Raw genomic sequence first — 27578 nt, 5'->3', positions numbered from 1 at the left:
ATTAGAACTCTATATTGTAGAAGATGAGGCGATTTTGGCAAAAAAAAATTCTATTAGATAATCTGTTTATACAACACTTGTTATTCTAAGTGGCTCTAATGACATGCTGCTGACCATGTGGAGATCCATGGGAGATTGCCCCTGCTTATAGGAAATCCAATGATCCTCAGTGTCTTGGCAGCAGGATGGTTCTGTCTGGCTGTGATGGGCATCATCATTTTTTTGCCAGTCAGAGCAGATGAAGCTAAATTCAGTCCTGTTGGAAGCAGGCAAAACTTCTTCACTGAAAGAGTTGGACTATTTTTGTCTGAAAGTATCTGGACTGAATATGGCCTTCTGTGATATAACGAAATTTGAGGTAGAAAAAGGAAAGGCAGTTCAAAGAAAATGTCAGAGTTGACCCCTCTAATCTGAACAAGAATAACAAATAAAGATTTCAGGAAATAATTTTAGAATTTGAGGGTTTAATAAAATTTTTTTCAAAGGAAATATTTGCTGTTCTGATTTTTTAGCATTCTTTTGACAATTTATATCCTAGCCTCTTTGTTCTAGGGCTGATTTTTGAAAAAAAGAGTATGAGAAACTTAGGAAAGAGTCCAATTTTATAATTTAAATCCTGTTAGAAGTTGTCAATACAGACAAGTGGCTCTGCTTCAGAAGCTGATATATGCTTGCACTTCTGGACCTGTGCCAGATAAATTCTTCTTATTCCTGCAAGACTAATATATTGAATTATCCATAACCAGGTTGGTGGCTGACAGTAAGGACTGTATGTAGAAGAAAGCAGTAAGAGGCAGAAGACTTACAAGGTGTTTCATAGCCACTGATGGATTGTTATAAAGTGGATTAAGCTGTGCAGGTCTTGTGAACAGCCCAGCTGTCTGGCATTACTGGTGGTGCGGGGAATGGTTCTGTGTCATCAGCAGGCCTGGAGCTATCAAGTGGAAGGGTGCAGAGAAGATGGAGTCAAATGAGAAACAGCAGACTCGGATGGAAAGGAGGGAAAATCCTGTGAGATACCAAGGAAAAATAAATGATTACAGTGGGAGTAGCCAGATATTAACACAGTGCCCACACAGGTAGTAGAGTTTCCATCCATGGAGATACTCAGAACTTCACCACATAGGAGCCTTTTCCAATCTAAATCATTCTCTGATTCTGCATTTCAAATGGCTGACTTCATTACGTTGTTTTTCTTTTTCTCTCCTCTCGGTGCTAGCATTGTCATATGGGAAATCCTTAATACCTTCCTACGTACACTTCAAGCAAAAGAGGAAAACCATACATTTTTATAAGTATAATGAATGTTTAACTTGGCAGCTTATTTTTTACCAAATCAGTGCTAAAGACAAGACAAAATAATCCCAAGTACTCAATTTGATCAGGATTAATAGCCTTTTATTTAAGGTAGGCCTTGTGTATCTCTCGCACCATTCAGCAGCTGGTGTGCATGCCTAGTAATGCAAAAATACTTTATATTGTACAGTGCAGTAAATCTCACCTTCATTTTGGGCAACTTTGGGTATGCCACACTTCTGGTTTGTGATAAATCACATTTTGTAAAATTACTGGTTGGAAACAAAAGGAGAAAGAGGTAACGAGAACAGCAGGATATGAGTGTTCAGTTAATTTGAAGTGTAATGCAGTCTGAATTTAACTCATAATATTAATTCTCAGTGTTCCATAAGAAAAATGGATCACAATTATGGTCTGGTTTGAAATGGACTTCAGTCAATCAGGTGGATATAATGATAGAAAACTGAAATAAAGAAAGTAATAGCATTTATCAAGAGAAGGAGGTGAGTTTACAAGGGAATGCAGTCTGCCTTCTAGATCAGGTACTTAATCTTGAAGGGGATTTTTTTTAATGTGGTGTGATTGCTAGTAATGAGGTGCAGCAGCATCCACTCTGTTTAGAAACTATAGAAGGTGCATGAAATACAAATCCAGGTATAGAATGGTCAAGAATTTTGATTCATTCTTCAGTTTAAGAAAGATAATAAATAACACTAGTAAAGCTTGGATTTCTAGCGGATTTTATCTCAACAAGTCTGTTGTGTTGATTCTGATCCAACTTCATCACAAATAAATGGGCAAACTATGTATGTTTTGAGATTGCACTGGTTGCAAACCCATGGTTTTGTATGTTTTTAAATGAAACTCATTCAATGAAAACACAATCTAGAAATTAAGGGCATGCCATATTCCATTATGAGAGATTTCTGTTTCCTGCTTACCATGTGACGTATGTGAAGTGGTTAACACATATACAGCTACTGCTCATGGGTGGAAGGTGTCCTTGGGACACAAATGGTTCAAGGGGGAGTGATGATTTGCCAGTGTGAGCTTCTGATGATGCAGTGCTTTTAACATAATATCTTTCTGGAGGTTTTTGGCAGAGGATTCTCTTGTAGCATCTGACAGTGCAGGAGTTCTCTCCCTCCTGCTGGCAAGCATCATTTCACTTACACTTAGTCAAATTAATGCCTTCCATTTAATACAGTGAGCTGGTTTTCTAATTCCTCTCTTGAAGTTGTTAATAATGGTATTGTAAACAATAGACAAACTCCATAGTTTGTCCCAAGGACTGTTTTGAAAACCAAAATAGAAGCAAATAAAGGTGACAAAGAGAACCTTTCTGACCATTCAAGCTTCCTTCCTGTACCAATGCTAACTTCCTTTTTGCAGGACATTCCATTTTCTTGCCTTTTCATTCACTAATGTGGTACTGTGGCCAGCTTTAACAGGACAATAATTACGTTTGAGTAAAGTGTTTGCTTGTGCATAGATCAGGAAGCCTTTCACTAACACTGATGTGTTGTGCAGACACATTTGAGTCAAAATATAATTATTATCTTCTTTCATGGCAAAAAACCCCAATAGTTTCCAGTTACTGCTTACAAATACCAAAGCACAGCAGAAGCTGCAATTTACTTTAGGAATGATTTCCATTATCAATGAATCATCTCTTTTTTTATTAGATGAGAAAGCAGGCATGCCAACTCCCAGTGCACTAGCACATTATAGAAAACTTGCAATAAAGATGTGTACTTTTCCACTGCAGTACTCACTGAATCTCTTTGCAGAACAGATTACCAAATTATTGAAAATATCATAACCAATGAATTCCCACTTTCTCATGATATATTAAATGATTAAATTTCTCAAATTCCATCTAGAGCAGTTCCTGACTCTTTTTCTAAATGAAATTTAAAATCATATTATTTCAGTCTGGAAAAGCAATAATGGAAAATGTGATCAGAAATGAAACTGTGTACACTGAACATCAGATAAAAATCCCACTGTAATAATAAAATATTTGGTGTAGAAGCTATGGAGGGAATGACAGATGTCACAAGGCACCCTTGTTACCCTTGTCACAGTAGGTGGAGCCAAGTTTAAATAAGAGCCATTTATTAAGGAAAATGGCTACTAATCACAGCCAAATAGCCTTTATTTTCCAAGGGAGTACAGCTTGTCTGGTTTGTCTGCAAAGATGTCTGAATAATAAACCACAAATAACTAGATGGATTTCTATGTGCTTTTCAGCTGTGAATAAATAAGCTTGCCCAATTTAAAATTGATCAGTCTGAAATTTAGCAGCAATAAGGAATGGCAAAAAAAAATCATTCAGGCAAATTTATTTGCTTACATCATAAATTCACAGGAAGAATACTTAAGGCAGGTTATTTTACATGAATGACATAAATACCTATCATTTTCTAAATTATAGCAGTAATGTAATACATGATTTCATCTAGTCCCTGTCCATGTATTATATGCATTATTCCATATGCTTAATTTCCATGCCAGTTACTGTAGGAATTATGTTTGAGTTCCTTGCGCTTCCAGCTACAGCACAATGCTATAATATCCTGTATGTTCTGTTGTTAAAAATAGTATTTTAATTGAATATAAAGGACATTTCTAATAGGAGATGTCAAAAATATCTTTGAATAATGCCGTCTGAATAAATATGCAGACTAAGAAAATTAACACATGTAAAGTGTAAGGAGTCCTTCCTGGTCTTCTTGAACGACCAAGGTCATATACTTGCCCAGTAGATGGAAAGGCCAGATATGATCTGCCTTTTGCTTTCTATTAGTATGAATTGTCAGGATCTCTCAGGAAAATAAACGTCTAAAAATTTCTTGTAGAACTTTTGAGTCTAAACAAATCTAAACAGATATTTTTTTCTTCTGGAAACTAGTAATTCTTTGTCTTTATCTGTTGCCCTGCCTCTGGCTATGTATTCCTTCCTTTGTGCTAGAAACGATGTGTATGTGGCCACACGGTCACAGCTTGATTACAAACACCATTTAGATAAACTAACTAAAAGGAAAAAGAGCTATGAAAAAAATTCAGTGTTGTGGGTGATAGGGTGGTCTAGCTAAGTGTAAAGCTGAAAAAGATGGTCACAATAGTGTTCGGGTTGTCTGTGGTTTGTTTTTTTGATGGTTTCTTTTTTTTCCCTCTCTTTAAGAGGATATTGCATATATTTCAAAAGAGTTGAAATCACCACAAATAGATTAGGGCAGAACAGATTGGTTCATCTAAATAATTTCTTTTCCATATCGTGCAACTAACTTCATTTGAAATGACCAAATGATGTAGAGAAAGGAGAAGTTGAATTCCCAATGATAATCTCCTTTGCAATATGTTTGCGCTTTACTATGAACCCTGTAACAACTTCCTTCCCAAATGGCTTTAGCCTAAGAAAGGATTAAGAAGTCACTAAACAAAATTACTCTGCAGAGCACAAGCCCATCTTCTCCTTCCTTTGGAGGTTGCCCTCCGTGCTTGCTCTCCAGTGCGTCCACGCTTTGTCTCAAAGCCTGGCTGCATCATGAGCTCTGTCAGCTCAGCCCCTTGTGACTGCTGTGCCTCCACCAGGATTGCCAGTACCCCTGGCACTCATGGTGGTAGGCAATTCAAGCCACACACTGATACGAATTTGGATATTTGCTGTCTGCATTACTTGTCCCTTATTATTTATTCCTATTATTTATACCACTTCATGGGCATTCTATGTATTGTTCTTTGGGTGCCTCTTGGTAAAAAATAATTAAACATTTTAATTACATTTATTTAAACTTTTTTGTTTACTAAGTTACAGTGCAAGTTTCTGACTGTCCCAGCTGGAGGCATCCTGGCTATTTACTGAGTTTCTCTAGATTCCTTATTAGAGCTGATGAATTTTCAGTTGCTAAAGCAAGGGAAACCTCAGGATAATTTTTTTTCTTCAAGTCCTCAAGTTGTATTGCAACATCAGCTTGGATAGCAAATATGTTCAGGTCAGCAAACTTGAAAGCAAGGTGATATATTAAAGATTAATCATAATTTAGAGCAGGCTTCTGAACTGCTATTGCAATGGTGAGAATTTGGAAAAAGGGGGACTAACAGGAAGGTAGATGTGATCCAGTTTCTTTTTGGCTAACTCGTGCCCTGCATCATATCTATTCACACATGTCTACCCACTTTTAGGGATAGAATATCACCTCCAGATTTAAACTGGAGCTGTTGCATGTTCCAGCTGTTTTTAAGTAACTTCAGGAGACAGTGATTTATTTCAAATCAGCAAGGTTTTCATCCATTCTTCTTTCTGCCCCCCAGCTGCAAATTCCCAACCTGATTGCCAGTTAGCAGTCTGATTGAGTGGATGTAAACAAGTGAAGGAGCTTTCTTCAGCAGCTGCAAATGTTTTAGTGCTAGTTCTTGTAAATGTAGTTTCTTGAAAATCAACAGTTTATTGCAAGTCTTATATTCTGTGGTCATCAGTGTTGCATGATAATTGTTTTAAGGGATTATCTGTTTAGAAAAATTAAGGCTTTATTAAGACACAGTGAATAAATTTACTTACAGTAAGATTTGTCAAGGATAGAGACTAGGAAATTGAACAAGAGGTGTTATAACTAACTAGATTTTCAGCTTTGGCCTAGGCAAACTGCTTCTGTCCCTCTATCTGCACAAATACCAGACTTCATCTCTGAAATGTTTTGAGATCCTTGAAAATCTCTCAGTGAGGACTATGTATCAGTATTTCAATAATTTTTTAGATTATATGAGTCTTGTCAAACGGGTATAATACTGACCTTACCTCTAGAGGGCCTATGAAGTTTAATATTTCCTCACCTTATATCCCTCTTTGGCAAAAGGTCCTATGCAAGAGCAACATGTTTTTATTGTCATAGCACACTGGAAACCTCTAAGGCTTCCCTTCTTGCTGAAGCAGATACCAGTTGTTTACCAAGCCCCTGAAAACTCCTGAAACCTTCTGCCTTTGTTATTTTTACTTCAAAGTTTTTGTTGCTTAGTGCATTAGAAAACACGATGTAGGGGAGAGAGTTTGTGGGGTTTTAGCTGCATGTCTGAGGTACAGTAGTTGCATAGTAAGGATGGTATTGCCTTTAACTGATAGCTTTGTGTATGGACACATGTACATTGGCTTAAGTCTGCTTTATATCTGTTCAGCTTGCACCTGCTAAATTGCAAAAAACACCCCACCCCCCCCAAACACTAAATATGGATGAGAAAATAAGCCATGATTTTTTCTGTTAATGGGCTCCACATGTTCTCAGATCTGCCTTCATGTTTTGTCTGTTTCCCTAATCAGCAATTTGAGACTTGTACAGCAAATTAGAAGAGCTTTCAATAACCATAAATAAACATGAAACAATTATGACAATGAGATGCCTTTGAATCCCCTCAGATTCAGAAAGAATGGGAGAAAACTAATTTCCTGAAGACTTTTCCCAATCATTCTGCATAATCTCTACTAAAACTTGCTCGCATTCCCATAGGATGGCTTCCCCAGTCAGCACATCTGCAGAGGTGTGTGGTTACTACGCAGTGTTACAGCCCAGAGCACCTTCAGCTGTGACTTGTAGTTGATCTTGCCCAGTTTAACCACCTCTAACTACAGAAGGCTAATGATGAGCAGGCTGCCACAAGTTTTCAAAGAAACGGCAGGAAACATCTTAATCCGACTGTCAGTCTGAGCACGTACCGTAGGCGCTTGCTCTCTCGGATAGCCTGGAGCTTAAAAGCACTGTTCTTTGCCAAGGAAGAGGCGGCTATCTTCAATCTGGCATCTGAAAATGACACAGAGATCTATCAAACACAATTAGGAGCACAGATCCTTCCTGTTCTGTTTAGCTTTGTAATTCAATCTGAGTCAAACCAGAGGCCTGGCCTGAGAAGTGCTCCTTCAAATCTAATGAAGCAGTCCTCCGATTTACCATCATGCAAACATTAATATGTAAACTTCCTATGTATATCAAAGATATAAAGGCATATTGTGTATGACAGGAGTTACTTGTCAAGGTATACTAAATCTGAAGCTCTCCTGCTACTGCATTCTTCACACTCTCTGTAGGCTTCCACAGCTACCTTTCTATTTGTTCTTTCCATGTTGCTCCAGAGTATCTACCCTATGCCTAGGTGCATTCCTAAAAAGAGACTTAGAAACGCCACAGAGAGTTTGTGAAAAAACTCCTCTCAGCTGCCAGTAACCTGGAAGATTTGAAAAGTCTGCTTATGACTTCATTGATTTTTGTTGTAAGCATTCTTATTTATATGCTTTTGTACAGGGAACAAACTCAGTGTTTTCTGTGCTATCCTGAATGTGACCTGTGATAAGACTATTCAGATAGTCTGTCTTTTGTTTTTTCTTTATACTTTTTGTATGTTCTCAGCTTGATAAGTTACTTCGAAAGTACAATGATAGTAAGTACGTACACGAGAGATGCTAGGAAAAAAATTAAGAGAATGTATGTGTGAAGGAGGAACTCAAAATTCCCCAACTCAGAATAACTTTTCTAGAATGCTCCATTCTTCCTGATATGTTGGTTCATACCTGCTTTGCAGTGCTGGTATAATTGTGAATGCATTTATACTACATATTTACTTAACAGACTAGAGGTGCAGTTATTGGGATAGAGCATTTAACAGCTTCCCCTAAAATGGCTGATGCAAAGAATCATTGAACAAGGATATCTTCATTTGACTTTAGTTGCTTTACGTTTTTGTTCTGCCTTGCTTCTCTTCCACACTTGTTTGCCTGTGTCATGCCTGATGTCTTGATTGTAAGTTCTCTGGTAGAAGCTGTCTGTGTAATTTATCTGTCTAACGTGTCACAAAAGGCCACTAACCTCTGCTGGGTTTTCTGGGTGAAACTACTAAAAACATTGAAATCTTTCTGAAGAATAGTTTTGAGCCTTTATTATTCTGTGAAATTCTGACAATAAAAATGGCAGTGTTAAAAAAAATAATAAAATAGCATGTTTCTTTTGTTACAGTTTAGAATCTAGTAAAAGATCAATTAAGGAATAGAAGCCTAATCAGTAATACCTTCCTCTGTGGGCTCATTTAGAAGGTAAAAGTTCTCATCATGTCTTTTGGATTTGTATCAGTTTCCTCCACAAGAGAGTTTTAAAGATGAAGACATCAAAAGTTGTGAAAGATAGAGAAACATTCTGAAATGTTTTGTGGCAACATACTGAAATTATAACAAATAATACAATAGAAAATCTTAAAAAAATTGTGAATGCCTTCTAAAAATTTTGATATCGCAGACTGTTAGAATCTTTAGAGTTATGCATTCTTAAGAGAATTCTCTTAAGAGAAATACCATTTAACACTGTTTTCCACTGGAGTTTAATATTGGTGCATGGCATTAAAACCAGGTTAACTCAGGCTGACCTACAGATCTCAGTTTCTGGGCTATTTTAGTTTGAGAATCAAACTTTGCTGTGAAGGTTTTTTAACAAAAGCTGAAGCATATATTCCATTCCCTACTTTAACCTCTACTAGTTTCCAAAATCCTTGGGAAATGCTGAAAACTGATTTTTCCACTTGGATTGCAACTGAGCAGAAGACGGCACAAGCAATAAAGTGTAGCATACTAGTGCGCTCATTTAGTGCAAACTTTCATATTTCTTTGGTTCACCTGCTGGCAGTCTTCAGTAGCTGCACTTTTTTTCATCTAACATGAAGAGGTATTAAACACTGTGATACGGAAATGAGGTAATGCGAGTTCATTCAATTTTCTTACGAGAGAATACAGCAATGGAATATTCCTTTTCAGCTGTGAGGGGTGGGAAATTCTGGGATTCTCTTTTTTATCTACATGTTGTTTTGCCAAGTAATTTTCCAGTAATTCAGAAGTTGGCAGCAACGAAAGGCTGCAGCAGGAGCAGCATGGTGCTCTGACAGCTGGATGACTCCAGCATAGGCAGCAGGCCAGTAAAGGCCAACTGCAGTGCAAAAGTGACCTGATTACTCTTCTGAATGGGAACAGCAGGCTGATCTTTTCTCTGTAGATTACTGTCACCCTTCTGTAATATAGAAATCACTCCACATGCCTCTGCATCCCTGGTTTTCTCCTGCGCTGCTCATGTCTGTTTAGGCATGTATTGACTAAGTACCTAGTTTGGTATGTTTTGGGCTGCACTGACTTTGCCTGATTCTTCTGCTGAAGTCTATTGCCTGACTTTTGGAAATGGAATGAGAGCGAGCAGCTAAAAAGAAAACCTTTCAACCCTTTTTCTGTGCTAGAGCTTTCTTTGGAGATTGCTTTTGCAATTTGAAGTAAATGTTAGAGTGCTGTGCTATTTCACTCTTAGCATTTTCTAGGAAGTCTATGGTGTATGTACATACAGATCACTTCTTCCTCACAGGCACAGAAGGCACCAGAGATCTGATTGTGTTGGAACTATGATTTGCATTATCAAAACACTGCACAAGGAATCACAGCTCATTTCCTTTTGCTTCTCTGGATGGATTAGATCTCTTAGTTGTTTTGTATTCTATAGTGTTTATGCCAGGAACTATTTCTTCTTATGTTACTACATATGCCTGACACGCAGATCTGGCTCAATGAGAGCTGCATGTCACCAGTAGATTCTAAGCACGCACATGTTTTAAAAGAAGCTGTAATTGGGGATGATATGGCCCCAGCACAACAGCCTACTGCCCATCTTTGATGTGGATGACCCTTGTTTTCCAATCTGGAACATTTTTTAGTGTAGCCCTCTTCTGTGTAGGATCAGGAAATGTCTTAGATTGCTGTTAGCACTTTCATTCCTTATTGTAGTTGAAAACAATTGCAAAAGACCCAGACTGGAAGAATGATTTAAATGACCCAAAGCCCAGAAGTGCTCGGGGTACAAGTAGTAGATAACAGAGAGCAGCTTTTCTCTTACTGTAGGTAAATTGACATTATCACTGAAAACAGTGGCACTGTTAGTAGTGCAACACAGCTCTCAGTTCTCAGGCAATGTGTTCAAGTCTGGGACTACATTAACTTGTTTCTTTTGGACACCACAGAACAACTATTCCAGGAAAACAACCCCAAATTTTCTCCCTTTCCCCCCCTCTGTCCTTCTTCCTGCTTTGGGCTAGAACATGGCTGCCTATTAGGTGGTTAGGTGGGAATGATCATATGTAAATAGCAACTGTTCACTGGCAGTGAGATCCTCAGTGTTGTTTTTTTTCTTGATATTCATATGAAAACTGATGTGGGTTTGTTTGTTTTATTTTATTTTTTTCCTTCAGGTGCTTGTAACTTGGCCATATTTAGGGTTTTTCTTACATGCAAACACAAAACACGGACTCTGTTCTGCCAAAGTTCAAGTTCCTGCAGAATAAGGGATAACAAAAAATTTCTGTAAATTCTTGGATTCCTGTAAAACATGGACAAAATGATTGTATTTCTCAATAACCATGCTTCTGGAAGTGTTCAACTTTCAACAAGAATTATTGAAGGCAGACATCAGTATGCAATATTCATCCCAGGTGGCAAAGGTATAAAAAGACCGAAACTAGGGGTCATATAATAGGAAGTATTGAGCAACCTTAATAATAGGTGGTGCTATCAGACTTGCCTATAAATAATCTATGTTGTCAGGAAACTAATGGATATTTTGCATTCAACAATCCTTGAAGAGTCAAAAGTAAGTGGTTCACCAGATTTTCATTATTGATGTGTCTGCAGCTTTGTTTAAATATTATGCCTGCTTTTGGGACAGGGAAAAGCTGTAAGAATCATTTCACTACTGGTGCTCTGTGATGGCTACCTTGCGTTGCACTGACAGCTGAAATCCTGTGAGTACATATTCATAACAGAAGTTGCCACAGCTTAGGGAAAAGGTGTAATCAAAATGTTTTAGGGCTTTCTGGGAATAATGGATCTCCATGAAAGTCTGAGAAAACTGATGTTTATTTCAAAAATAATTTAAAAAGTAGGTGTGGCTGTTTATTTATTTATTTATTTATTAATGTAGGGATAGTTTCTATCACTTGCTGGCAGAGGGGGCTATCTGTCCATGCTTAAGCAGAACATCCTCCAGTCCTGAAACACAGCAGGAGAACTGAAGTCACTCCCAACAGTAATATGGTGCACAGGGCAAGGAAAGGAGAAACACACAATCTAAGTGTTATGGTGAATTCGATGGGAGTAATGGGTGCCCTTCCCCAGGACTTAAAGGGGAGAAAAATGTTTGACCTCTTGGATCACTGAAGATATTAACTATTTTTTTTTCTTTTTTTTTTTTTGGTACAAAGCCATTTGTTAAATACAAATGGGATAGCATTGCAAACTAAGAGAAGATGTTAAGGTGTAAGATTTCAGCCATTGTAAAAGGATAAACAGGAGGCATACATGAGCAATTTTGCTCTGTGGTGTACATTTGTTTTTAAGGCAATTTAGCCTTGTACACTTAGTTGATTTTTCAGGCCTATTCTTGAAGAATGCTGCTAAGGGCAATTTGAAAGCAGAAAAAAACCCACAACAGAATCTTGAGTTTCTGTTTTAAGATTCCTGGAAGAATGAAAGATACATCAATGACACTGCACTAGAATAGTCATTGAACAGAAGTTTTTCTTGAAGGGTGCTGTGGAAAGTGAAAATGTAAATTTGATGTGTGCCTTTATGTTACTTTGGAAATACAGAGGGGGAAGAAAAGATTTTTAAAGTGGTAAAAAGAAACAAATCCTAAGACATCTAGATAATGAAAGAGCAGAGGTGAAACTTGCCATAAACTACCCTATTTCAATAGAAAAACTTTGTCGCTAGTGAGTATTCTCATTTGAATACAGTACTTTAATTTACTTATCCATGCATGCACTTCTCTAGCTAATAAGCTAGTTCAGTCTGAATCTAAGACTGAAAAGAAATACCAACACCTTCTGAAGGCTTAGGTGGGATTTGATCACGCTGAAAGCATCCTGGCTGTGCTGCAGCACCAGAGTGCTTAGCATGATCTAGTTGCCCAAATATTTTCCTTTCAGGTGTTTCTTCCTGCTGATGCATGATTTGCTAGGTGCAAGTATGCTTAGGTGAGTGTAGAGGATACTGTATTCATAGCAGGGGTGGTATAATTAGTCTGTTCACGGCTAGCAACTGGAGCGCTGCATTTTGAAATTAAACACTACTGGATATATGTAGGGTTCATATTTTCAGAAGTAAGATGCAAGATCTGTGTATTCAAATACACAGTCTGTATGTCTTCTACGTGGGCTCTTGGTTCCCCCTTTCCTGCCTCACATGTCTATGTTAACTAAAGGCTACAGGAAAACCCACATAATTAAAAGACACTGAGGTCATGGGCTGGTTATGAGGCAATTTAGGTTTCTTGTGCAGGCCTGCTGGGTTGACAGAGATACAAGTCTGCTTTCGACAGGAACAATGATCTTCTATTGTAAGACATGAAGGAGGAAAACATGATTTAGGAAAGTCTAGTGCCTCACTGAGATTTAATTGGATTTTCAGAGATGTGTATAGCATGCTGTTTCACTTCAGGATGCACAGGGTTGATCCTGTCATCACTGAAGTATTACATCTGAGATGTATCACAGTTAAAGTAGCATCCCAGTTGAAAATAACATCTGAGTAAACGTTTACTCAACTGAGAAACTAAAATGTGGAAAATACTGCTTGAAAAGCTGCTTATTACTATGAAATATAACTAGGGGAAAAAAAAAAACAGACAATTTCCTGAAATTCCATTTAGCGTCACAACTTCATGGTTCTCAAAAATCCCAAAAGGACTATGTGCTTCGTGAGAATGTCAGCTGGCTTTTGGGTGTGAGCAGCTATGGGACAGCAGATTTCACTTATCTACCTATCTAGGAGCTGTGCTTCTCATATCATCAATACACGTTCTTCACCAATCTCTGGAAGTTTTATTGGTTGTATAGGCAGCTTATTTATTTATAAGTGAAATACTGTAAGTAATCACACTTGTGTTTTTGCACAAGATAGGTGTCTGTAAACACCACTTTCCTTACTTTCTTTTGGAATTCACTATGAAGCTTCATTTTGGTATGAAACAAGGCTTGGACACTTCCAAGGCCTGAGGGCTGTTTCTTTCTTGTAGTGCTCTGTTCCATTTAGCTCCCCTCTTTCTTTGCTGTAGTGCAATAACTGGTGTTTATGTAACTTAGGATGTGAAACAAAGGCATCTTGATGCCCATGTTCTTAGGGAGATGCAGTGTCTGCTGGTGCTTGGATTATCTTCTAGCTGATAAGCCAGTCTGGTTTCATAGATGTACAGCAACAGATCCTTTATTTCTTTATTCCAACCAATAGTCCAGTATGATTAGATGAAATCACTTGTACAACTTTAGGACAGGTAAAAAATAGTGGTGCAAAAGATGCTGGTTTTGGGGAATGTTTTTTATGCATCAGACAAGGGAGACAGCTTTTGCCAATTGCAGGCAAGTTGAATATTAATTTTTTTAAAGTATTTTTTAGAATTTATGCCCTTAGGTGATCTTTTATACTGATGACAAACCTTAAACTAGTTTTTAAACATTTTTCATGATAAATACTAATTAATGGAATTACAAGGTGCTCCAAGGAGAGCTACTTTTGCCATGCTTTTCTGAGCATCTCCAGGTGGAGATTCCAGATCCTCAGGGTAGTATTCAGCCTCATGGGAAAAAATCCTTACATATTGGCTTTTTTGTGCAATGAGAATTTGATGTTCCGGTTTGGGGTTTTTCGTTTGTTTGTTTATGGTATATTCTTTTTTCCCAAATAGATCTTCATTGTGAAATGTAAACATTTTGCAAATAATATGGTTTCTGAAAAATTAAATATAGGAGGCTTGAGGCCCTCCTGTATTTTTTATTTTCCTTTTTTTTCATTTTTCCTTTTTTTTCGTTTTTCCTTTTTTTACTCTGCAGCTTGGTATTACTCAAGGATTCTGGGGTCAAGTGTTTGCAGCCAACAAACTCCTGCTGCGCACTGAGCTGGGCTGCCGTGAAACCCGGCTGTTGCAGGGCTGTGTCTGTGTGACAGGGCTGTTCAGCATGGGAGTGGCATGCTTGTCCACACAGCTGGGAACCCCTGGCAGCAACTGGCTGAAGCAGCCGTACAGCTGCTTGTGGTGCTCATTGATCAGGATTTTTATCACTTTTCTGCCCCAACCTTGCTACTAAGATGTTAAAATATGATAATGCCCTTTGAGATTAATAAATATGTCAAATTTGCCATTTAGCAAACATATGGCTCACTGCTATTTCCAGTTAAGTGGGTTTTTTTAGAGGATGTGCATCCATAAGCAAGTCAGATGCCCAGAGAAAGATGACCTGGGACTTGAAAGAGAGTCATAATTTAAATTTGCATGCAACTTTATTTACACATTTTAACAACTTATTTCATCTTTTGTTATAATATTTGAAAAATATTGGGCAGCTGCTTCAGAATTGGTGAAAATTTTGTATTCCTTTTTTTTTCATTTGTTTTTTAATTGTATGGGAAGCCAATTCAGATTTTAGATAGAGTGTCTCTTATTAAAAAAAAACAAACCAACATAAAACAAAACAAAAAACCCAAAAGCCCACCAAACAAACAACTGTGATTATTTCCAAATCAAAACAAATAGCTGAAAGAATGGAAGTGCAGACTATCCGGAAGGTGAAATTGCATTTCAGGGTAATTTTTTTAGTTATCAAGGAGCCAAATGAGATCAGAGCTTCAGTATTGTTATTATCTATCTCCCTTTCATTTAAATATCTTCTATTCAAGATTAATATTCTCCCATTTCTTTTTTTTTTTTTTTACTTTACCTCCATCAATAAGTAAAAGACTAATAGAAAGCCAGCAAACTCTGACTTGTTGAACCATTTCCTGTGGGCTGAAGCCCAAGCTTAACGTAGCATGTGAATCTCAACCTAATGACATGGCATGTGACACACATGCCATGATTAATTTTCTTTCAAGTTTTCTGTGTAAGATGCATTTATCAGTCTATAGCTCAACTGCTTATATTAATGTTTTCTTGGGAGTCAAATGTCACCCACCTATGACAGGCTGTGAATCATGGATCCATGATTCTATTTAATGCAGCTTGATAAAGGAAAAAGCAGCAAGTGCTTTATGAGCAGCTGATATTAGTTTAAATAGCTTTACATGGAGTGGTGATGTCCTGACTCTTCTGAATTCTAATACGCTTCTTCCTACATCTCTGTATGAGGTTAGAGTCCATTGATCTGCTTCTCATTTAACTAACATCTGAATTCTTCTGCAGGTGCAGGATTTGTTTTGATGTACTCCCTTGATCTTGACCCATATCTGAATAATTGAGGATTAGGTAGAATCTTTTATAAATGAGCTAATCATTATACATTAAAACCTATTAGAGTCAATTTGTTTAACTCCCAGTAGAGCTAGTAAAGTCGTTATCTGTGTCAAAATCTTCACAACAAAAGGATTGGCTGAAGAAAAGAAGATAAGCTTCTTTCCCTCCATCTCCCTCCCTCCCCAGCAGTACTTTTAAAAAATATCCTATGCAAAGGGCACTGTGTGGAACTGGTTCTGAGAGCAGGTGCCAGATTTGTCACTAACTACCTAAATGTCAGCGGTTCATGTGTGGATTTTTTTTTTTCAATCCTTTAAATGAAGCATCGTAAACATTGATACAAGGATGCTAATGGTAAAATGATTTTGACAAGGCATCTTTGTCAATATTTACAACTCTGTGAACAGTAGTCCAGGAAAGTTAGGTTATGTCAAATCTGCAGCAGCACTGGAACAGTCAGTGCCCCATCTGTAACCATGTCTTCAGAAGACATTGGCTCTGTCATACACCTGCAGATAGGGTTTACAAAGCAATGCTATCTTTTCTGAATTCTCTGTGTGGAGGGTGCAGTGTTAGCCTGTAGATCCTCAAACTGTCTGACTTGTTTAACACAGGAACTGGAAATGGTGCTGTAAGATGGCATGCAAAATTTATGTCTAATTTTTTATGACATTTCTTGTTTGAAAAAAAGACACCCATAGGAAGGTTAGCATACCTATCACCTTGAACTAATCAATTGGGAAGTGAAGATTTATGATCCAGTAACTTTGAAAATTTGGCTATACAGAGTTAAGGTGCCTGTATTTAGCAAAAATATTGTGGTCTACAGGGGACTAAAATTTTTACCAGAGTTGCTATGGAAGATGTAGATTGTCTTTCATGGAATTGTGCCCTCTTATCTCATGGTACTCTTGACCAGGTTAAAGGTGTAGGGCATTGAAGGGCCCATTACTTGTTTACCTTCGGTGTGAAATGAAGGTAAGTGCGTATGAGCTCTGAAGTACAATAGACTTTCTTTTTTCATGCTAAATACTGAGGTTATGCAAAGCAAGGAGCAAAATGGTCACTTGCTCTAGTATTCGACATGTGTCATGGTCTGCTGCATACACTGGAACTGTTTACAGACAGGACTGTTAGTTAAGGAGTGGTTACAGGATTTCTAGGGAATGGATGGAGCAGGAGAGCCTGACAGGAGAGATGCAGTTTGCTGGTGCTTACCATTAAATCTTCCCTAAAAGTAACCCTTGAGACAATGGTCTTTCCAAACGTACCCTTTACCAACCCCAGTGGTTTTCAGTGCAGTTCTAGCAAACTTGTTGCCTTTAGGAAACTTCAGAAAATATCTAATAAGATTTAAACTCTCGTCAGTTTAACTACCTGATTTTGTTACTTCTTATCTTTGATATTGGGAACTCTTAGCTAGTATCCAAACTTAATCGTGCTACATATAGCTCCCCTGGCAGTTTCAGAGCTGCAAGTAGAGACTACTTCCAGTTTGTCAGAGAAGTTCTAAACATAAATATGTACACACAGTACCTCTTATCTTTTGAAAGTGCCTGCACACATGAATGGCAGTTTACCATTTAATTTAATTTTCATACATCATAGTATGGAGAAGCAGAAATCACATGGTATGGGACTTTACACAAAAAGCAGTAAACAAATTGGGATGTTTAACTTGTTTGGGGGTTTTTTTTTGTTTTCCCTCTTTTTTTTTTTAATTATTATTATTGTTGTAAAAGAATGGGTTATCAGTGCATAACATTGCAAATGCAAAAGATTTAGGAATTGCTAACCTCTTGTGGGAGCAGATCTTTCTTTTTGCAATATCCAGAACAAACATAATATACATAGCCAGTTGGATGCAGATTTCAAGCGCAAACATTTCTGCTAGTAACCTTGACCCATATATAAAGGAACTAAATTTGTTGAGTGAGACTAGGGTTGTTTAGCCTCTGTGCTAATTTACTTCTTGTCCATTGCTAGGCAGATGCTGCCAAATACAGTGCGTCAGGTTGCACGGTGAGAACATGATATGTTTTATCACTGTCTGTCTGCCAAGTCTATTCCATGTCATATTTTGGAATGCTTTTAAACTAAAGTTCCTAAAAGAGGGGAGAGAATCTGGTGGTCTTGTATTCCTCACTGGTAACCTTTTCTGTTACATATTTAAAATATTCTTTAAATGAAATCAGAACTTCCTGCTTAATAGCATGATACATCATTATTTATATTCTAATCCTTTGAGAGTATTTAGCCACGGGCATTGTTGGAATTTTATAACTTTCACCAAACAAATTAATCTTATTGGGATGATGTAAAACAGATTGCTGTTTGTTTCAAGGTGTGAGAGATTATCTATTTTCCATTTATTGAAGTGGACAGTGAAGTAAGTAAGAGGAGGGTCAGCTGAATTTAAAAGCATATACAAGTTGCTGTTAGCCTAATTCCCAGAAAAATATTTTTATCAAGATAGGAACAGAACTAGACCACTCAATTTGGTGGTCTCTTGTTTTCCTGTGTTTATTAAGCTAAAGCCTGTGACTTGTATGATGGTTTAAGAGAAAATAGGTGATACAATTTTTGAGACAAGGACTCTTCAGGATTCACTATCTAATTCCTGTTTATTAGCATTGTGCTGCTATGAACTCTCCATAAAGGTAATGCCCAGTGAATACTTCTCAGGAGTGGGAGAGCAACCTCCACACAAAGAGTATTTGTCACAGCTTTGATCTTTGCCTGCAGACATACCCTCCCTTTGCAGAAGAGGAGAGGCTTGTGCTGCATATGCATTGCGATGGAGCTGGACTCCCTCTGTGCACACTGTCACAGATCATGCTGCTCAGAGCGGTTTCTCTGATTCATGTTGAGTTTACGGAGGTCAGCCTGTGACTGAGAATCAGAGGATTTGTCCTGACATTGCACCTTTCCTGTGTTCTCAGCCAGAAGTGGAGCAGAGAAAAATTGCATCTACATTAACTGTCGAAGAATTTTCTGAAGCTGCCCTAGAGGGCACTAAATCAGCTGTGCTATTGATTTTGCAGAAAAGACAGCTGCAAAGCAGGAGTGAGGGCTTAAATAATCAAAATCTTTAGTTTTAAGCTTGATATAATCGAAGCTACTTTGTTGTACACTCAAGCAGGTAACCAAACAAGGTGAATTGTCTAATGAGTGCACAACTTAAATAGCTGTTTTGTGTTACTCTTGAAAAACCTGAACAGGAAGCTGGGCAGGTGAATGTAGCGTGCATCTGTTGAGTTAGGTAGGTAAAAATTTGGTCCCATCATTCTGTCCATCCCAGCTTGAGGAGATGAGGGAAGGAATGGCTCAGAATAACTATAACCCAATATTTTAATCCCGTCATTTTACTGTTTGTAAAAGCTGGGTGCAATCAGTATTTGCAAAGTAGATCTTTAATTCCTTTCTGAATTTTGCACTGAATCAAAACTGTATTATTTCTTTTTACATTATTTTCAATAGGTACTTAATTTTAAATTAATAAAAATGAAAGCCCTCTCAATGTTAGTTGTTGGAAGCCTTGCTTTGTTGTGTATTTTATCATCTAGGCTTAAAGGAAATAAGTGAGTCACTTAAATACACTGGAATTTTCCAAATGTCTGTCGCAGAACTGGCTTCACTTTCAGAAGATGGTGGCTAATTATAATTACAACACAGACAATAATGAGGAAATCATTTCATCCTCTATTTGCTTTCAAAATGGAGACCTTTTCTCAAAATAATACTTTCCATCTGTTCTGAGATTTCACCAAGCTGCTGGATCAGGGAAACAGAAGCAAGAAGTTTGATGTCTTTGCAGTTTGATGTTCTCATTGCAATGGGAAATGTGGGCAGAGTGTATTGTGTTAGGCTGAGGAATTCAGTAGAATATACAGTACCCTTGGTTTGTAGGCTCTAGTGGGATCTGACTTGTGTTCTTATATGGGTTATATGATTTTAGGGTGTGAGAGAAAGAGAAGGACAGCTTTCTGAAATGCATATTTTGCATAAAACTGCTGTGTATCACTCCTCCTCTTTGGTAGAATTTGCACAGATACAGAGAGTACTTTTTTTGAAATCCCATTGTTACAAACAAACAATGTGGTTTCTTTAATACCCAGAAAACATTTGGGAACTTTTGGACACTGACAGTATGGTGCAAAATATTTCATTTTTTTTTTTTTTTTGTGGTTTAGAGGACAACTCTGCGTTAGATGGCAGGTTACAATGTTCATGCTTTGTAAAAAAGTTTAAAAAAAATTCAAATAACTGTGACTTGAAAATAGTGATTATTAACGATTAAATCCTATCTAGGTGATAACTTTTTAATGAGTCCTTTTAGAGAGCAAAAGGAGAGGATCAGTGACATGGATGTATCTTTTCATCTAAACCCTGTCTTAATGGACAAAGTATCCTGGATGTCTGGATAGTCATGGCCTGCATTGCATTGTATTATCAAGACTGAAATGCCACTGTGCTTAGAGAAATGTCTTCTAGCCATGCACAACATTTCAGGCTTCTGTGACCTTATTACCGTTTCTCTGTTCGTGAAAGCTGGTGGTGAAAGTGCACTCAATAGATCTCTTACCATTATCCAGCCTGTTTCCTGTGATCTTCTTAAAAGAGTTAGGGAGAATTCCTAGCTGGGAAATGAATCTTGGGGTTAATGCAGTCTATCTTATCTCAGATCCCACTGGGAGAATAGGCTTTCTGTAATTCAGCTGCAGGTTATCCCTTCTTCATGCAGACAAGATGGATGGGGAGATAGAACTGCTCGTTTAAAAAACATGAAAATTACTGAGGTAGGTTTTTTGGAACACAAGAAAAATTTTGGCTGTAGTTGATTTGGTTTTGGTACATGAGCAGAAAGGTTTGGGTGTAGTAAATGGGACATTTTTAGAAATAACTTTTTATTTAAAGTAATAGATTCAGAGGAATATGGAATCCACATTACCGAAAGTGATAAAACCATGTTGTCAGGGTCTGAATGTAAAACCAGGTTCCGCCTCATCCCCCAGTCATTACATCTGTTAGCTATCTCCTGATTAAATAAAAGCTCTTTTAGATTTAGTAACTTTGCTCTGGATATTGTGGCATCACTGTGCATGTAATGGTTTTAATAAATTTCATTTATAGAACTAAACAGAAAAGCAATCACTGGCAGAGAGGGCTCTGGCTACAATATGTTAACTCTTTGGAAACCTATTGTCAGCCAGCATGCATATTGAACCTCACCTGCAGCACTACAGACAATTAATCTAGTTTTAGTTGTTTGTTGTTTTATTTTGTTAGGTTTATTTTTAAATCAGAATATATAAAGTAACCCTACAGTGCCTCCACTTGATCATACACAGTTTGCTTGCTTTCCTTATACAATTGTGGCAAAAGCAGATAATCCTTAAGGACGGTAGAATCTTTTATGAAAAGTAAGTTTACTGCAAAATATTAATCTAAATTCTTTCTCTTTTTTTTTTCCCCATCATGGTTTAACCCCAGCTGGCAGCTAAGCACCACACAGCCACTCACTCACCCCCTTTCCCAGTGAGATGGGGAAAGAATTGGAAGGCTTGAGGTAAGAATAGTTTAGTAATTGAAATAAAATAATAACAACAACAATAATAAATTGTAATGAAAGGGAAATAACAAAAAGAGAAACAAAACCTGAAAAAAACATGTGATGCAAATGAAAAAACAATTGCTTGCTACCAACCGACTGATGCCCAGCCTGTTCTTGAGCAGCGTCTCCCTGGCCAGCTTTCACAATAGTTCATATGCCAAGCATGACATCATATGGTATGGAATATCCCTTTGGTCAGTTGGGATCAGCTGTCCCAGCTGTGTACTCTCCCAGCTCCTGTGCACCCCCAGCCTACTCACTGGCAGGGCAGCATGAGAAGCTGACAAGTCCTTGATTTGTGTCTGCTCAGCAACTAAAACACTGGTGTGTTATCAACATTGTTCTTATCCTAAATCCAAACCACAGCACTATAACAGCTACTAGGAAGAAAATTGTCCCAGCTAAACCCAGCGCATTGCCAAAAATCCCAAAGGAAGAGTCAAATGTATAAAAATCTTTGGAAGATAAGAGCAATCTGAAAAGGACCATGTAGACTTATGCTCAAGAGTTTTGAACTGACATGGAGCTAACTGCAAGCCTTTAGATTTTTCACATCTGTGTTTAAAGTTATTTTCAGGTACAAGAACAAAGCTCTAGGTCAAACAAACAGGTTTTTGGTAGTAAAAGGTAATTTTTGTTCGATCCTAGTGAATGGGTTGTTAAGACCTCTTTATGTAAATCTACAGAGGATATGTACTGTGCTTTCAGCTGCTTGGCCCTAAACTCAGACTGAAACAGGACAGATGTGTAAGTCTGGAGGTTGCCAGTTCAAATTATTCATGCTGGTCAAAGGCTTAGCGTCACGTGTGTATGGAACAAGTTATATTATTATATATTGTGTGTGCTGCAGACAGAAGGGAATATATCCACTAGAGGAGAACCATCATTTTAAGGGTAGTTTTGTAATTTTGTGACAGCAGGAAACTGCAAGATAACAGGAACTTTTGTTCAAGGGTGTCATTCTGTGCTGATATTGTATAGCAACAGCACTGGAACAGCCCTGGGACTGGGCCCATTCTGTGCGTGTCAAAAAATTATTTAGAATTTATTTTCTAGGGAATATGAAAAGAGAAAGCAACTGGAATATGTGTAAATTGCTTTAGTGGTGTTCTTTTTCCTCTCAGGTTCAAGAGACAGGATCTGCACAAAAGAGACCTTACTCTTGCATCCCATATGTCTTCGTTCTCCATGTACATTTCCTTTTTTGCCTTTCTTTGTGTGTGTTGCATCTTCAGGGAGAAGACAATGCTTACTTAAAGTAAAATCTGTCCCATAAATCTGAAAGGGGAATTCTACCCTGGATTAGTTTGATTATATGCATGGATAATATCAATTGCTTTGGACTTGGACACAAAATCTGTACTCAGGCCAAACCCCTTTCTCTGATAATGAAACTTAAGTGCTGCATAGTACCTCCACTGGGAATAATGAAACTGCTATACTTTTGTTATCACTACTGTATTACACCTTGCTTCCACTGATGACAACAGATAATTGTGTGGCTTACTTGCATTTAGTTAAGCTATTGGCATGTAGCTGTGAGATGGTAGGCTCAAAACGACTTTGCAACAGGAGCCAGCTTCTTGAATATTTCTCCCCTGGAAACTGAGCTGATTGAATTCTAATCTCAGGGAATGTTTGTTTTTTTTTTTTTTTGTTGGGTTTGTGGGTTTTCTTTTTTGTTTTTTTTTTTGTTTGTTTTTTTTGGGGGGTGGGGGGTGGTGTGCATTTTGTTTTTCTGGGGATTTTTTTCCAAATTAAATTTGCTTCAGTTTTCATCAGGGAGTGCTGTGTTTGATGAAAAGTTACCTCTCTATTGATATTGCTCTCTTTGTACACTTCTGATGAAAAAGATAAAAATGGCTGGGATAAATGGACAAGCCAAGTGTCTTTCCATTGACATCTTTGGGTTAAAGCTAAGCAGCAGAGCATGATTCAATTCTGGGGAGAGAACTTGGGGAGGAAAAGCAACAGAAATCAGAAAACAGATATACTTTATCCTTGCTGTGGTCAATTTGAAATTCATTGTGCCTGCTGTCTTCTCAGAGCTCCCAGAATGCTAAAACACATTGCTTAACAGCCTAACCCACTTTGTGAGTTTGGAAGTCATCCTGCTATCTTTTTAAGAGCAGGAGGGTAAAGTGTATTTTATTGAGTTACACATTAGAAAACATCATTCATTGTGCTCTAATCAAAGTCAACTGGAGATGGTTACCTCCTTTAATTGTGCTGCCTCAAAATTCTTTATTTTTTAGAAATTCTGTATGTACAACTAAAGATCTCTTAAGTAAAAGCTTTTCTTGCTTCTAGGAGAAAGATATACCTTGGGCTCTATAATTTTCATGTCAGACGAAAAAAATGATTGAGAAGAGAAAAAAAATCACCTTTTTCGACAGTTTGTGTTACATTAATCAAAGTCTCATTTATCTTTTCAATGGTTTATGTCTGCTTTTAAGTCACAGGTAATTTTGCTGCTGCTTCTGTGGCAAAACAAGTCTTTTTATGGAAAATCTGACTGAAAACCTACCAACTTGTAAGGTTTGACTAGGAGCTAAGATTGACTAAAATAGTGCTTCATGGACAAGATGCTTCAGGAAATATATACTGTTTTCATGATTTCCATTATTTTTCATCTTACTCTTCTAGTTAGTTCTAAAATGAGCTTTCAAGAAAGATTTTAGCTTTCAGTCCTTTTGTGTAGGTAATATACTACAAATATGTAATGAGTACTGCTGGATGAATCTTGTAGTCTAAGCAATAGGGTTTTTTCACCTCTTCCTCTTAGTGGCAAGGAATTGGAAGCAGCAGTAAATAACCAGTGGCTGCTCTGGCTTTTAGGAACACAGAGCACCACTCAGAGCTGTGAGTAACAGTCAGTAGAGTTATTTCAAGGAGAGTTTCTTTGAACAGTGGATTTCCTATGAGTTCCACTTCTTTAGGTGCCAAAGTACTGCTAATGCCTGCAAATTACTCCAGTGACTACAATGGCCATAAGGGCCAAGGCTGGGAAAATGCAGTTCAGAGGCTGTATTTACAGTTCTATATTTTGTGTCTGTGAAAGAGACACAGTGAAAGAGCTTACTCTGAATTTGTACTCAGTTATCTGCAGGGCATGTACAGCTTTATGAAATGCAAGAATTAAGGTTTTAATTAACAGTTTTGTAAGTACATTGAATAAGCCAAAGACACTTTCAGAAAGTGGTGGATGGAGGTGTAGTGGAAAGGAATGGAAAAATAGGAGTGCATGTGCAAAAATCCTGTAGCTAATCACAGCACTTTGGATGCCTAGTTATGAATTGACTTGAATTTAGCCTAAAAGTGGAGAGACAGTCTTTGACCTTTGCAGCTGTTTTAAATGGTGTTGCCCTGTGACAGGGTTGTCCAGAAAAAATTAGCTGTGGCAAAGGGACATGCTTTGCCTATGGGCAGGGTCAGTAGGCCAGCAAAGTCAGCCCAAAGCTTGTCAAGACTGATTACATGTCAAAAATGCCTCTTGGGTGCTACTTATTGCACTTTTTAAACTATATTTTATGGTGTGTGTTTCTTGTGCTAATAATACAAAGAAAAACAAGGTTGATTATAGAGTGTTCTATTCCATGATATTGCTATGCTAGCAAGGCTAGTAAAAGCTTTGATTTGAGGATGCTAATTGTTTTGTGGGAGAAAACATCAGTGAAACAAAATTGCTTGTGTTTTGATGCTTTCTTCTGGATCAGCACTAAGTTAAGAAAGCAGTCATTACCAGTTTGGTTTATTTTTTGTTTCTTTTTTTTTGTGATTCTTACTTTTCTGTTCTCATATTCTTCCCCTAGTCAATGCTCCCTAGGTAATGCAATGTCATCTCACTTTGTCCAAGAGGACTGGTAGTGACAGAAAATGAGGGAGTTAAAGCTCTTTGGTGGACTTGCTCCAGGAGTTCCATGTCTCTCTTGTACTGGGGGCTCAGATCTGGACACAGGACTCCATGTGAAGCTTCATCAGGGCTGAGTAGAGGGCAAGGATTACCTCCCTTGGCCTGCGGCAGTCATTTTCCTAATGCAGCCCAGGTTATCATTGGCCTTCTTGGCCACAAGGGTACACTGCTGGCTAAAGGCAACTTGCTATCCACCAGGACCTCCAGGTTCTCCTCTGCGGAGCTGCTTTCCAGAAGGTCATCCCCCAGCCTGTATTGGTGCATAGGGTTATTCCTGCCCAGGTGCAGGACCCTGCATTTGCCTTTGTTGAATCTCAAAAGGTTCCTCTCTGCCCGTCTCTCCAGCTTGTCTAGATCCTTCTGAATGACACCACAGCACTCTGGGGTACCAGTCACTTCTAGTTTTATATCTTTATCATATCAAACTTCCTGAAGAGACAACTCTATCCCTTCATCCAAGCCATTGATGAATAATTTAAACAATACCAGAGCCAATATTGACTCTTGGGGTTCCTAGCAGTTAGAGTTCTCCAACTAGAATTTCTGCCACTGATTACAACCCTCTGAGACTGCCATTCAGTCAGTTTTCAATCCATCTCACTGTCCCACGCTTCCTGAGCTTGCCTATAAGGATGTCATGGGAGACAGCGTTGAAAGCCTTGAAGTCTGGGTAGACAACATCTACTGCTTTTCCCCCCGTCTATTTAGACAGTTGTCCTATCCTAGAAGGCAATTGGGTTGGTTAAGCACGATTTCCCTTTGATGAATCCATGCCGACTACTCTTGATCACCTTCCTGTCTTCTACCTGCTTAGAAATGCCCTCCAGGATGAGCTATTCCATCACCATTCCGGGAACTGAGGTGAGGCTGTCCTCCTTCTGACCCTTTTTAAAGACTGGGATGACATTTTCTTTCTTCCAGTCCTCAGGCATTGATCCTGATTGCCGTGACTTTTCAAAGATGATTGAAAGTGGCCTAGTAATGACATCCACCAGCTCCCTCAGCGCTCATGGGTGCATCCTGTCAGGGTCTTTTGGATATCAAGTTTGTCTAAATGATCTCTAACCAATCCTTCCAATCTTTTGATGGGAGACTACAGCTTCTGTAGTTATGGCTGCTACTTGTTCACTGGGATTTATTTACCCTTACAATACAGTTTCTATATAGAAACCTTTTTTCTTTGATGTAATCTATTTCTATTGTCTGTTTTACAGAGGAGTTGAAGGTAATGAAGACATTTTGCAATGTAAAGTAAGTCATACTATGATACTTTGTGATGCTCGTAAGAGTCTTCTGGTATTATTGAAGTCCGGCACCATCCACGTATTGAAGACTAATGTATGTTTTATGCGAATGAAAATTTTTATAGTCCTTAGAGAGCTACAATTTCTCCATGTCCCCATAGGTCAAGGTGGCTATGCTCTTCATTTGTGTATGCTGTTTATGATGATAGAGGAAACTGGAAGAATAGAATTAAGAACTTGGAGTATTTACATGAATTTCATAGAAGTGCTGAAATGAATACGTGAGTGGATTATAAAGCCTATTCTGAGAATGTTTCCAGTGCTACTAAGAAGACCTGCGAGAAGATATTTTGTTTCTTTAGTGTGCAAGAGCGAAGGATCAAGAAGGTAGAGCTAAGAGGGAGTAGTCTAGATCAGATCCCATCATTCATAAAACAAAAAGTTTTTTATCTGAAGAATATTTTTTTTTTCCGTTTGTGGTGGGGATAAGAAGGAAGTTACCAGAACCCATTTCTTAATTCCCCTTCTGAGGGCTTGCAGAGAATTCACCTGTGTTATTACTGTTCTGGGTGTGTCTGTGCAAATCCTGGCTTCCTCTCCTCCTGCTTGTAAATTGTTTCTAGTGCATAATACTTATCCAAATGCCAATTATTTCAGCTAATTCAGTGACCTGATATCATGTGATATCTTCTGTTATTTAACAGAAAGAAATTAAAGCGTTTATCAGACAAATTTTAAGAAGGAAAACAAAAAAGATTGATGTGGACATCTACGGTTTGACATTCCTTTTGGGTGAGTTTCCAACCGTGAGTATGCCAATTGCCTCCTGCTTTGTGCTCTTTCCTGCTTGTTGAGCCACTCCTGCAAGTATCCCCTCCTGCAAGATGCCTTCAGTTAGCAGAAATAAGGTAGACATTCCAAGGCAGTGTAGACCTCAGCAGAAACAGGGTAGAGACCAGTCAGATAAGCAGATGAGGAGTGTGGGAAGCACTGGTTGTCAGGGGACTCCTTGAAGACCGTAAGAAGAAGATGAGTGGGTTTGTACCCTTCCCCATTTCAACTTGATTTCATTGTATCCTAGGCTGTAAGGGAAAGTAATTCTATGTAGTTCAGAGCCAGGCTTTGAAAATCCCAGAGGCTTACTAAACCAGATATTTAAGAATTGCCCTCTAACTTTCTGCCCAAGGAGTTGTGTTGTTTGTTTTTTGGATTACTAGGAATGC

This window comes from Pezoporus flaviventris, unplaced genomic scaffold, assembly GCF_033815535.1.
Source record: "Pezoporus flaviventris isolate CSIRO_AGI_PZ_B2104156 unplaced genomic scaffold, CSIRO_AGI_Pfla_v1 ptg000001l, whole genome shotgun sequence".
NCBI classification, from domain to species: domain Eukaryota; kingdom Metazoa; phylum Chordata; class Aves; order Psittaciformes; family Psittacidae; genus Pezoporus; species Pezoporus flaviventris.
This window is presented reverse-complemented; position numbering follows the sequence as displayed.